Consider the following 13,396-nt stretch of genomic DNA (forward strand, 5'->3'; position numbering starts at 1 on the left):
CTGGCTTTTGGCAGTATTTTGGTAATAATGACAGATGAATTCACAAGTTTTATTTAATTGTCTGCAAAGTACATAGAAATACAGTCATAAAGTACGCTCAAATCTATCAGTAACTGTTATTTTTGTATTTGAAACGACATTTTATATTTGCTAATAACATTTAGATAGAGAAAATAAAAGTGATTCTACTTTATTTATTTATTTTTTTTGATTCTACTTTAGAAACAGTGGAAAAAAGTTGTTTAAAATAATTCTTCTGTTTGTGATTAAACCACCAACTTGAGACATAGTTAGAGTCATTTCTTTTAAAATTTCTTTTCCATTTTTAGAGATTGCTTTTTGAAAGAATTTGATATACTGTGTTTTATGATTATGTGTTGAACCATGATAAAGTCCAGACTATAAAATATGGTGTGTTTAGAGAGTTCTAGTTTTTTTTTTTAAACTTTAAAAGTACTTCATTTGGAAATAATTTCAAACTGACAGAAATTTCAAGAATAGTTCGAAGATTATCCTCATATCCTTTAGAGTTACCTGTTGTTAGTGTTTTACCTCATTGGTGTTATTGTCCCTCTTTCTTATTTAAAACTTTTTTTTATTGGAGTATAGTTGATTTACAATGTTGCGTTAGTTTCAGATGTACAACAAAGTGAATCAGTTACACATATACATGTATCTCTTCTTTTTTAGATTCTTTTCTGATTTAGGCCATCATAGAGTATTGGGTAGAGTTCTGTGTGCTATATAGGTTATTATGATTAGTTTCCTGTTTTGCACTAAGGGCTTCCCAGGTGGCTCAGTGATAAAGAATCCACCTGCTAATGCAGGAGACATGAGTTCAATCCCTGGGTTGGAAAGATCCCCTGGAGGAGGAAATGGCAACCAAAGGCATCCTGGAGTGTGAAGTCAAGTGGGCCTTAGGAAGCATTACTAGAAACAAAACTAGTGGAGGTGATGGAATTCCAGCTGAGCTATTTCAAATCCTAAAAGATGATGCTGTTAAAATGCTGCACTCAATATGCCAGCAAATTTGGAAAACTCAGCAGTGGCCATAGGACTGGAAAAGGTCAGTTTTCATTCCAATCCCAAAGAAGGGCAATGCCAAAGAATGCTCAAACTACCGCACAGTTGCACTCATTTCACTTGCTAGCAAGTTTATGCTCAAAATTCTCCAAGCTAGGCTTTAGTAGTAGATGAACCGAAAACTTCTAGATGTGTAAACTGGATTCAGAAAAGGCAGAAGAACCAGAGATCAAATTGCCAACATCTGCTGGATCACAGAAAAAGTAAAGAAATTCCAAAAACCATCTACTTCTGCTTCATTGATGACGCTAAAGCCTTTGACTGTGTGGAGCACAAGAAACTATGGAAAACTCCTGAAGAGATGGGAATGCCAGACCACCTTACCTGCCTCCTGAGAGATCTGTATGCAGGTCAAGAAGCAACAGGTAGAACTGGACATGGAACAATGGACTACTTCAAAATTGGGAAAGGAGTACTGCTGTATATTGTCACCCTGCTTATTTAACTTCTATGCAGAATACATCATGTGAAATGCCGGGCTGGATGAAGCTCAAGCTGGAATCAAGATTGCCAGGAGAAATATCCATAACTTTAGATATGCAGATGATAACACCCTTATGGCAGAAAGTGAAGAGGAACTAAAAGAGCCTCTTGATGAAAGTGAAAGAGGAGAGTGAAAAAGCTGGCTTAAAGCTCAACATTTAAAAGTTGAAGATCATGGCATCTGGTCCCATCACTTCATGGCAAATAGATGGGGACACAATGGAAACAGTGACAGACTTACTTTTCTTGGGCTCCAAAATCACTGCAAATGGTGACTGCAGCCATGAAATTAAAAGACACTTGCTCCTTGGAAGAAAATCAATGACAAACCTAGATGGCATATTAAAAAGCAGAGACATTATTTTGCCAACAAAGATTCATCTAGTCAAAGCAATGTGTTTTCCAGTAGTCATGCATGGATGTGAGAGTTGGACCATAAAAAAGGCTGAACGCTGAAAAATTGATGCTTTTGAACTGTGGTGTTGGAGAGGACTCTTGAAGTTCCCTTGGACAGCAAAGAGATCAAACCAGTTCAATCCTAAAGGAAATCAGCCCTGAATATTCATTGGGAGGACTGATGCTGAAGCTGAAGCTCCAATACTTTGGCCACCTGATGCGAAGAACTGACTCATTGGAAAAGACCCTGATGCTGGGAAAGATTGAAGGTGGGAAGAGAAGGGGACGACTGAGGATGAGATGGTTGGATGGCATCACCGACTCCATGGACATGAGTTTGAGCAGTCTCTGGGAGATTGTGAAGGACAGGGAAACCTGGTGTGCTGCACTCCATGGGGTTGCAAAGAGTTGGATGTGACTAAGCGACTGAACAACAGCCAATATTCTTGCCTGAAGAATCCTGTGGACAAAGGAGCCTGGTGGGCTATAGTCCATAGGGTTGCAAAGAGCTGGACATGACTGAGTGACTGAGCACGCATGCATGCATTTTACATATAGTAGTGTGTATGTGTCAATTCCAGTCTTCCAATTTATTCCTTCCACCGGCCCCTTATCCCTTGGTAGACATAAGCTTGTTTTCTACATCTATGACTCTACTTCTGTTTTGTAGATCAGTTCATTTGTATCCCCCCCCCTTTTTTAGATTCCACATATAAGTGATATCATATGATATTTGTCTTTCTGTGTCTGACTTTACTTCGCTCTGTAAGACAATATCTAGGTCCATCAATGTTTTCGCAAATGACATTCAGTTCAGTATAGTCACTCAGTTGTGTCTGACTCTTTGGGACCCCATTGCCTGCAGCATGCCAGGCTTTCCTGTCCATCACCAACTCCTGGAGCTTGCTCAAACTCATGTCCGTTGAGTCGGTGATGCCATCCAACCCTCTCATCCTCTGTCGACCCCTTCTCCTCCCACCTTCAGTCTTGCCCAGCATCAGGAATTATTTTGTTCTTTTTAATGGCTGAGTAACATTACATTGAATATGTGTACCACATCCTCTTTATCCATTCCTCTGTTGATGGACATGTAGGTTGCTTCCATGTCCTGGCCATTGCAAATAGTGCTGTAATGAACATTGAGATGCATGTATCTTCTTGAATTATGGTTTTTCTCTGAGTATATGCCCAGGAGTAGCATTGCTGGGTCATGTAGTAGTTCTGTTTTTAGTTTTTTAATGACCCTCCATCCTGTTAATTGGCTGTATCAATGTATATTCCCACCAGCACTGTAGGAGGGTTCTCTCCACATCCTCTCTAGCATCTACAGTTTGTAGATTTTTTTGAGGATAGCTATTCTGACTGATGTGAGGTGATACCTCATTGTAGTTTTGATTTGCACTTCTCTAATAATTAGTGATGTTAAGCACCTTTTCATGTGATTTTTGGCCATTGTATGTCTTGTTTGGGGAAACGTCTATTTAGATCTTATGCCCATTTTTTTTATTGTTATTTGTTTTTTGATATTGAGATGCATGAGCTCTTCATATATTTTGGAGAGTAATCCTTTGTTGATTGCTTCATTTGCAATATTTTCTCCCATTCTCAGGGTTGTCTTTTTTCTTTTGTTCATGGTTTCCATTGCTGTGCAAAAACTTTTATTTTATTGAGATCCCATTTGTTTATTTTTGTTTTTAGTTTCATTAGTCTAGGAAGTGGATTGAAAAAAGATCTTGCAGCAATTTATATCAAAAGAGTGTTCTGCCTATGTTTTCCTCTAAGAGTTTTATAGTATCCAGCCTTATATTTAGATCTTTAATCCATTTTGAGTTTATTTTTGTATATGGGCTTAGGGAGTGTCTAATTTCATTCTTTTACATATAAATGTCCAGTTTTCCCAGCACCACTTATTATTAAAGAGACTATCTTTTCTTCATTGTATCTTCTTGCCTCCTTTGTCATAGATCAGGTGACCATAGGTGTGTGAGTTTATCTCTGAGCTTTCTGTCCTTTCTGTCTTTCTGTCTTTTTCTGTTTTTGTGCCAGTACCATACTGTCTTGCTTACAGTAGCTTTGTAGTTTAGTCGGAAGTCAGGGGGCCTGATTTCTCCAGCTCTGCTTTTCTTTCTGTAGATTACTTTGGCTGTTTGGGGTCTTTTGTGTCTCCACATGAATTGTAAATTTTTTGGGGTTCAAATTCTCTGAAAAATTCCATTGGTAATTTTATAGAGATTGCATTGAATCTGTAGATTGCTTTGGGTAGTATAGTCATTCTCACTATATTGACGCTTTGAAACCAAGAGCGTTGTGTAACTCTCCATTTGTTTGTGTCGTCTTTTCTCTCATTAGTATCTTGTAGTTTAAAAACAAGCAATACTTCATGAATTTGTATGTCATTCTTGTGCAGGGGCCATGCTAATCTTCTTGGTATTGTTCCAGTTTTAACACATGTGCTGTCAAAGTGAGTGAGCACTAGCGAGTTCTAGTTTTTTTATTGTTGTCTCCTCCCCTGATAGGTAACTTTTTGATTTTAGGTTTTTGGCTTATTCTTCCATAGTTTGATTTTAAAATGTAAGCAAATACATGTGCATGCATGAATTTGTGCATTTCCTTCTTTTTACACTGAAAGTGGCATACAACACACTGCTCTGCACTATGCTTTTCTCCCCTGTGTTTGCAAGATCACACACAGCAGGATATAGAGATCTTCCCATGCCTCTTCACTCCATTGTATGGCTGGGTCATAGTTTATTCAAACAGTCCTGTATTGAGGAACATTTGGATTGAGCTTTAACACTCTTGGCTCCTTTTTCCTTCCTTGAAACTCTTTTTTGCCTTTGAGTTCCAATACATTCCTCCCTCTAGGCTTTCCTGCTGCTTTTCTGACTGTTCTCGGTTTCTGTCGTTTGTTTCCTCCCCTCCCCTCACACACTGAATCCCACTGTCCCCACGCCCTGTGTCACCTCTATTTTCACTTTTTACCCTCTTCTTGGGGGAACTAATTTACATCACTATCACTTTTATGCTGATGACTCTTAGATCCATATCATTAAGCCCCTATGTCTCTTCTGAAACACAGATTTACATTTCTCAATTTTCACTGAAACATTTACTTCCACATGAATATCTTTTTAGAGACCTCAAATTCAATGTGCCCCCAAGTGAAGCTCATCAATTTCCCCTCCAAACTACTCATCTTCACTGATTTCTTATCTCAGATAATAGCTTTACCACTAACCACATCGTTCAAATGAGAAATTTTAGTATCTCCTTCACATCTTCTTATTCTCCACTTCTACTACTTCTACTCAGACACCAGGCTCTGTGGAATCTTGAAAAACACAAGTGTTTTGTAATATTAAAATTTAATCATATTGAATGTTTTATTACCAACTTATTGCTTTCTAAGAAATTGAAACTTTTTTTTTTTGTTATTTCTTGGGTTCACTTTTTCTGTGAAAAACTTAAATGATGACATGTAAGTTAGAAAATATTATTTGATTTTCTAATATTCCATTCATACAAAGGAATTCAGGTGCTTATCTGTTATAGAAAAAAATCTACATATTGCCACATGCTTTGAATTCAAAGTAAAACATAAACAGATACAAATAAAATAATATATACAAATAATAAAGTCTTTAAGAATAGACTTTGCTGTAGAGGAGTACTCAGGATCAGTGTTAATCAGGTCAGCTTTCTTGGAGGAGGTAAGTTGTGAGTCAGCTGGCAAAGGAGTTGAGAGTCAAGGATTAGTAGAAATAATGGGAGAGGCATCTTAAAAAGAGGACTTATAATGCTCTGTTCCGGACATGTACACTTTGTCTACAGGCTTCCAACAAGTCACTTTACCTTTCCGACTGTGTTTCCTCTTTTGAGCCCCTATTTTCTATTCTGACCTTTGTATTCAACTATAGTGTGGAGGGAGTCCAGGTTTGGGGGCTCCTTTCCTAGAGGGGAATGAGGAATCTTGATAAAACACATCTAGAATTCCAGAAAGGGGAGCTGAGAACCAGGTAAAGAATGAATGAGGAGACTTCAGGTGGTAATACCACCTCCAGTTCTCGCCTGTTCTCTGTGCCCTGGATGCAGCTTTTGTCTCTTCTCTTCTCCTAAGCACTTGTGGGCTCCAAGGACTTATGGTCTCTGAAAAGACCAGCCCTCCAGGCATGAAGAGGTTGAGCCCTGTCCTTGAATGGAGGGTGGTTTGGCCAACTCTGCCTGACTAGGGCACCCCTCTCCTAACTTTCTCTGTCCTACATTCCTGGGGGATGCAGGGAGTGATTGCATTCTCTTACATCTCTCTGTTTTTCAGTTCTCTGGTGTCTTTAGTGGGATTTATTACATTCCAAATGGCCTCTGTTTGCAGTTTGGAGTTCTGCAAGGATCTAGTAGTAATTTAAAAGAAGCTTTTCTAAACTTTAAAGCAGTTGAGAGACATAAAATTCCTTCATGATTAATTACCTGTTTACAACATTATTGTTATCAGTTGTGACTTTTGTAGTTTCTGTGGTCTAATAAATGATTAATTTTGTTGACCATTTATAGCACTTTAAAAGACTAATGTTATTAGGTGAGTATAAGGTATAACGTATTTCTACTAAGGCATTCTATTAGAACATCTTTTTATTACGGTTTTTCTGTTAATGTCGCCTGGTTTTCTAACAGGTTTTGCTTGTTTTACTTTAGGACTGTTTTTTAGTACATAGCTACCATACACTCATAGTGGATTATACTTTTTATAAATATAAAATGTTTCAGTTAGTTCAGTCGCTGAGTCGTGTCTGACTCTTTGGGACCCCATGGACTGCAGCATGCCAGGCCTCCCTGTCCATCACCAACTCCCAGAGCTTGCCCACACTCATGTCCATCGAGTCGGTGATGCCATCCAACCATCTTATCCTCTGTTGTCCCTTTCTCCTCCCGCCTTCAGTCTTTCCCAGCATCAGGGTCTCTTCTAATGAGTCAGGTCTTCACATCAGGTGGCTAAAGTATTGGAACTTCAGCTTCAGCATCAGTCCTTTCAATGAATATTCAGGACTGATTTCCTTTAGGATGGACTGGTTTGATCTCCTTGCAGTCCAAGGGACTCTCAGAAGTCTTCTCCAACACCACAGTTTGAAAACATCAATTCTTCGGTGCTCGGCTTTCTTTATGGTTCAACTCTCACATCTGTACATGACTACTGGAAAAACCATAGCATTGACTAGACAGAATTTTGTTGGCAAAGTAATGTCTCTGCTTTTTAATACACTATCTATGTTTGGCATAGCTTTTCTTCCAAGGAGCAAGCGTTCTTTTAATTTCATGGCTGCAGTCACTATCTGCAATGATCTTGGAGCCCAAGAAAAGAAAGTCTGTCACTGCTTCCATTGTTTCTCCATCTATTTGCCATGAAGTGATGGGACTGGATGCTGTGATCTTCGTTTTTTGAATGTTGAGTTTTATTTATTTATTTATTTTTAATAAATGTATTTATTTTAGTTGGGGGCTAATTACTTTACAATATTGTAGTGGTTTTTGCCATACATTGACATGAATCAGCCATGGGTTTACATGTGTTCCCCATCCTGAACCCCCCTCCCTCCTCCCTCCCCATCGCATCCCTCTGGGTCATCCCATTGCCCCAGCCCTGAGCATTTGTCTCATGCATCAAACATGGAATGTTGAGTTTTAAACCAGCTTTTTCACTCTCCTCTTTCACTTTCATCAAGAGGCTCTTTAGTTCCTGTTCACTTTCTGCTATAAGGGTGCTATCATCTGCATATCTGAGGTTATTCATATTTCTCCTGTCAATCTTGATTCCACCTTATGCTTCATCCAGCCCAGCATTTTGCATGATGTACTCTGCATATAAGGTAAATAAGCAGGGTGACAGTATATAGCCTTGATGTAATCCTTTCCCAATTTTGAACCAGTCCATTGTTCTATGTCCAGTTCTAACTGTTGCTTCTTGACCTGCATACAGGTTTCTCAGGAGGCAGATAAGGTAGTCTGGTATTCCTATTTCTTCCAGAATTTTCCAGTTTTTGTAATCCACACGTAAAATGTTTATCTTAAAAATTTTCCAGTTTGTTGTGATCCACACATTAAATGTTTATCTTGGTACAGATCTTGAAGACGTTTGTCTTTAATTCTACTTTGTAGGATAGTAATATCGAAGCAGCTCACTTTCTGTATGTGTACAATATCTTTGTCCAATCTTAAAAGAGCAATTACAAATCAATAGAAAGAGAATCACTAGGAAAAAAATAGGAAAGGACATGAATAGGCGATTCACAACCACCCTGCAAATGGCCAATAAATACTTAAGAAATATTTAGCTTCATGTTTGTTAAAGACTTGCACATTAAACCAGTGATGAGATAACAGCCATTTCTTATCTATCATACAGGCAAAGATGAAACAAAATTAATACACAAACCAGTGGATGTAATTTTAAGGAATAATTTTTGCTAATAATTTATTAAAGTAAATAAGCAGAGATCTATACAAGGATTTGACCACAGAACTATTCATTATATTGTTGTTCCTAACAGGAAAAAAATTGGAACCAACCTAAAAGGAATATTCTGTAATATGAGAACATTTTCATGATATCTTGTAGACTGAATATAAGGATGTACAGATGCATAAAGGGCTTCCCAGGTGACCCAGACGGTAAAAAATCTGCCTGCAATGCAGGAGACGTGAGTTCAGTTCCTGGCTTGGGAAGATCCACTGTAGAAGGGAATGGCTACCCACTCCACTATTTAGTTAGAATACAGAATACTCCAGTATTCTTGCCTAGAGAATTCCATGGACAGGGGAGCCTGGTAGGCTATAGTCCCTCTGGCCACAGAGAGTCGGATACAACTGACTAACACATATGCACATCAATCAGTTCAGTTCAGTCGCTCAGTTGTGTCCGACTCTTTGCGACCCCATGAACCGCAGCACGCCAGGCCTCCCTGTCCATCACCAACTCCTGGAGTCTACCCAAACCCATGTCCATTGAGTCGGTGATGCCATCCAGCCATCTCATCCTCTGTAGTCCCCTTCTCCTCCTGCCCTCAATCTTTCCCAGCATCAGGGTCTTTTCCAATGAGTCAGCTCTTCGTATCAGATGGCCAAAGTATCGGAGTTTCAGCTTCAACATCAGTCTTTCCAATGAACACCCAGGACTGATCTCCTTTAGGATGGACTGGTTGGATCTCCTTGCAGTCCAAGGGACTCTCAAGAGTCTTCTCCAACACCACAGTTCAAAAGCATCATATATACATATATGTGTTTATGTGGGTGTGTGTGTATATATATATATATATATATATGTACACGCATATAAAATAATTTTTTTTAAAGAAAAGGGAGATGGTATAGCATTTCTCATAGAAAACAGACTATAACTGTGCTCAGATTATTGTGATTTTTTTTACATTTTCACAATAAATGTGCATCATTTTTAGAATAAACCAGTATAAAAGCTATTTAAAAAACTGAGTATTATAATTGTTTAAAAGAGGTTGGAGGTTTTAAATAAGAGAATGGTACTACATTTTACATAAGAGAAAGTGTTAGGACTCATTCATGGTGAATTCACTATGTACTTGTATAAATATTGAGATCACTTTATGGATATATTTGCATGTTTTTCTTCTTTAGAGATTGATATCAAAATTTTTGCCACTTCAGTGTGCTACCTTGCATGTAGTCAGATCTGTTTTATCACTGATAATCATTTCATTGTTTAGTTTGGTTCATATGACATAGACAAAGTTTCTAAATTGGGAACTTTTGAAAGGGAAACAATTTGAACAAAAAGATATTTCTTATGATTTAGAATTATAAGGGAGGAGACTTTGGCTTCATTTCCATTAAAGTATTCAATAATTTCCCCCATCATTATGGTCTTTATGTAAATACTAGACAGTAAGTGTAAATTATTGAATCTTTGATGTACTTCGGATGCACAGCTCTGTTCTGCAGTTCCTTAGCTCATCAGGCAGGCAGGGGTTTGGGTGAATTTCACTTCTAGCCACTGGATGGCAGCTAACTTCCACTGGTGGCTGGCTGTTTCCACATCTCTCTGCAGTTTAGGCTGCTAACATACTGTGCTTGAAAGGAAAAAAGAAAAGTACCCAACATGTAGTATCTCTGGATTAATCTCATTTTATTAACCTTCGAACATAAGATTTTATAGGGCATAAGACTGAAATGCTGTAAATCTTGTAACTGGAATTCTGAGGATTTCTTTTTAAGAAGAAAAGAAAAGAAAAAGCCTGGTGAGCCTAAACCTGTTGATTGCAGGCACGAAGCTCCTTTCATGCATCTATGAATCCATTATTAATAGTGGAGTTTTACCAACTTGACATTCCCCTACTGCAAATACTATTGCAACAGCAATTCCCCGTAAGGAAAATATTTGTAAACCTTAGTGGATGGCTCGAAGCAATGATAAGTTGATGCTCGGTATATTGAAATTCACTCTAATGAATAATTCAGTTCACAAAATTCCAGTTTGCAATTCTATCCCATTTGATAATCACTCAGTAAAATGATAATAATAAAAAAAAACCCACCTGTTTGTATATTTCAGTGCCAGAAAGAAATGTTAGAGTTGATTGTCATGTAAACCTCAAGCTTCAGTCTAGGCTAATTAAGGAAAGTAGAAATGCAGAATAAGTGAGTATATGTCCTCTATTTAATTAAGGACACAGAGGAAGAAAACTGACACAGGAGGGGCTGGAATTTGCTTTTCACGTTTATCAATGCTTCCTTCTGCCACATACCCCGAATAACACCACCACTACCAACGCAGCACATTAAAACAGAAAAACAACAGCAAGGATGAGAACAACAGTGGCACAAAAACATCTTCAAGAGGGCTAAAAAATAGAGGTGCTACTTAACAGAAAGAAATATCATTTTTGGTTTATTACTGTATACACTACGTGTGTGTGTGTGTGTGTGCTAAGTCGCTTCAGTCATGTTGGACTCTGCACCACTATGGACTGTCGCCTGCCAGACTCCTCTGTCCATAGAATTTCCCAGGCAAGAATGCTGGAGTGGGTTTCCATGCCCCCCTCCAATGGATCTTCCTGCCCCAGGGATTGAACCAGAGTCTCTAACGTCTCTTGCATTAGCAGGTGAGTCTTTACCACTAGTGCCACCTTGGATGCATATAGACGATAGGTTAATTTAAAAACAATCACTTCTGTGTGAGATGCTGTGCGATTTACAATGTTCAAAATCTTTGCTCCCGAAAATATCCTAGTACAATTTATATTTCTGAAGTGTAATTATTATTCAGGATGAAAACCATTTAAAGAATGAGCAATAGAATTTCAGAGAAGGGAACTCTGAGATTCAGGAAGGATAAAACAGAGGAAGGGACATGGCGACATGCCCTGGACACATGAATAGGACTTTGACCTGCACAGGAGGGAAGTGGCTTTCAGACAGATTCTGAGAGTATGTCTGGAGAAGAACGTGGACCCCCACTGACTGACTGGGCGATGGTTCATGTCCTCGCACAAGGGTGAGGTTTTTAGGAAAGAGCGAGATGTGGCTTGAAGCTCTTTTTTCTTCACTGTTGCACATTTTGGCCAGGACCTACCCTCCCCTTTGTTTTTCCCTATATATCAGAATAAAATAGGTATATTTAAATGAGAGTTTGGACCTGATTTTAATGAGATTTAGTCTCCGTAAGAGTTGCATCGGTGTTAAGTCGCTTCAGTCGTGTCCCTCTCTTTGCAACCCTATGGACTGTAGCCCACCAGACCACTCTGTCCATGGGATTGTCCAGGCAAGAAAACTTGAGTGGGTTGCCATGCCCTCTTCCAGGGGACCTTCCTGACCCAGGGATTGAGCTTTTACATCTCCTGCATTGGCAGGCGGGCTCTTTACCACTAGTGCCATCTGGGGTTACCATAAGCGTCGAAGGGAACTAATTAGAGAAAAAGTCTGACAGAGTGCTTACCATTTAGAAAACTTTCTCTAGGACAAACTTTGGGGACTTAAAAAATGTCTTCCATTTCATTAATTTTCTTTTATTTATTTATTTTTAAAAAGTATACATGTAATTCCCCAGTGAGGATAACCGTTTGGAGGAAAATTACCTTCAACTGTGGTTCTTTTAGTCATAATTGCCTCGCTTTTGCTTCTAGGAGATTGCTGTTTTCAGCTCTGTGCATTTTCTGGATTAGAAAAGCAATAGTTTTTCTCCTGTTGCTCTACATCACACAATGAATTAACACCTTCAATTTTGTTTTCCTGTGCTTTGTTATTATAATGTAATAAGCAATTCAGCACACTGTGTTTCCCATTCTGTCGTTTGGCTGAAAACCCCACTTGCCAACCAACATGCCCGTGGTCGGCCTTAGTCTTTAGGTTGATGGTGTGATCCTGATTTGTTTCAAAATGATGCTCAGAATGGCAGGAAAATTGGTGATGATGTGAGATTTGCTTGAGAGATCATTTTGCTTAGGCTTTAGGATAAGAAAGGAGGGAGACTGAAGCAGATGGGGAGATTAAGAGAATGAAGAAGACCTAGATGTACAAGGTGGGATGAGTCTCACTCAGGAAATTTACAGTGATATGAATGCTGGAGTGACTTCATGGGGAATAGGGAGACACTATATTCCTTCTAGAATTTTCTCTGGGAGCAGATTCAAATGTTAAACCTTTGTTTTGGTAGAGGGGGAGGAAGGAAGTGAAAAAGCAGAAAGTATTTTCTCCTGGCTCACTGTAGCTTACTTTGAGAACACTTACTGCGAGAACATCTTTATACTCTGCTTCCCTGGTGACTCAGATGGTAAGGAATCTGCCTACAGTGCAGGAGACCTGGGTTTGATCCCTGGGTCAGGAAGTTCCCCTGGAGGAGAAAATGGCAACCCACTCCAGTATTCTTGCCTGGAGAATTCCATGGACAGAGGAGCCTGGTGGGCTACAGTCCATGGGGTTGCAAAGAGTTGGACACAATTGAACAACTAACACACGAAAGCAAAATGGTACAGACTTTCTTAGAGCTTTTTAATTTTTTCCTTTAGTTTTTAGGTATCCTGTGGTTCCTACTTTAAGTGATTTAGGCTAATTTCAAAACTGAGTTTTATGAAAAGTTCTTATCTTTTAAACCTTATTGAATATTAAGGGTTTATTTTTGATATATCAACTTGATATTGTTGGCTGGATTCCAATAAACTTTGACAGGTTCTCACAATTTAGTGCTTTATTATTGACTAATTGTGGTTTTTGTCTCCTTTGCTAGATTATAAACTCTTTGTATCTTATACCTGAATAACATCATGGTGGGTGTATCCAAGAAGCTCAATAAATATAACAGTGGTTGACTTTGATGAGATTAATGATCTAGACTAAAACATTTTCTTAAAATATGTTAATCACACCTAAAATATGGAAATAGGAATGGAATTATACAATCTAGCTTTATTCTTTA

The 13,396-nt window shown here is 38.6% G+C and overlaps 1 protein-coding gene and 1 non-coding gene across 2 annotated transcripts in view; one reads left to right on the forward strand and one right to left on the reverse strand.

Moving 5' to 3' along the window:
• DNAH5 (dynein axonemal heavy chain 5) overlaps positions 1 to 13,396 on the forward strand; it is a 310,603-nt gene that overhangs the window by 25,838 nt on the left and 271,369 nt on the right. The window lies entirely within an intron of this gene.
• On the reverse strand, positions 4,325 to 4,435 carry LOC145519250 (U6 spliceosomal RNA). Its single transcript, XR_014063667.1, has one exon. It is a non-coding gene; the product is annotated as a U6 spliceosomal RNA (small nuclear RNA).

The sequence above is a fragment of the Giraffa tippelskirchi genome, chromosome 8 (genome assembly GCF_054371585.1).
Source record: "Giraffa tippelskirchi isolate mGirTip1 chromosome 8, T2T-mGirTip1v1.2.pri, whole genome shotgun sequence".
Lineage (NCBI taxonomy): Eukaryota > Metazoa > Chordata > Mammalia > Artiodactyla > Giraffidae > Giraffa > Giraffa tippelskirchi.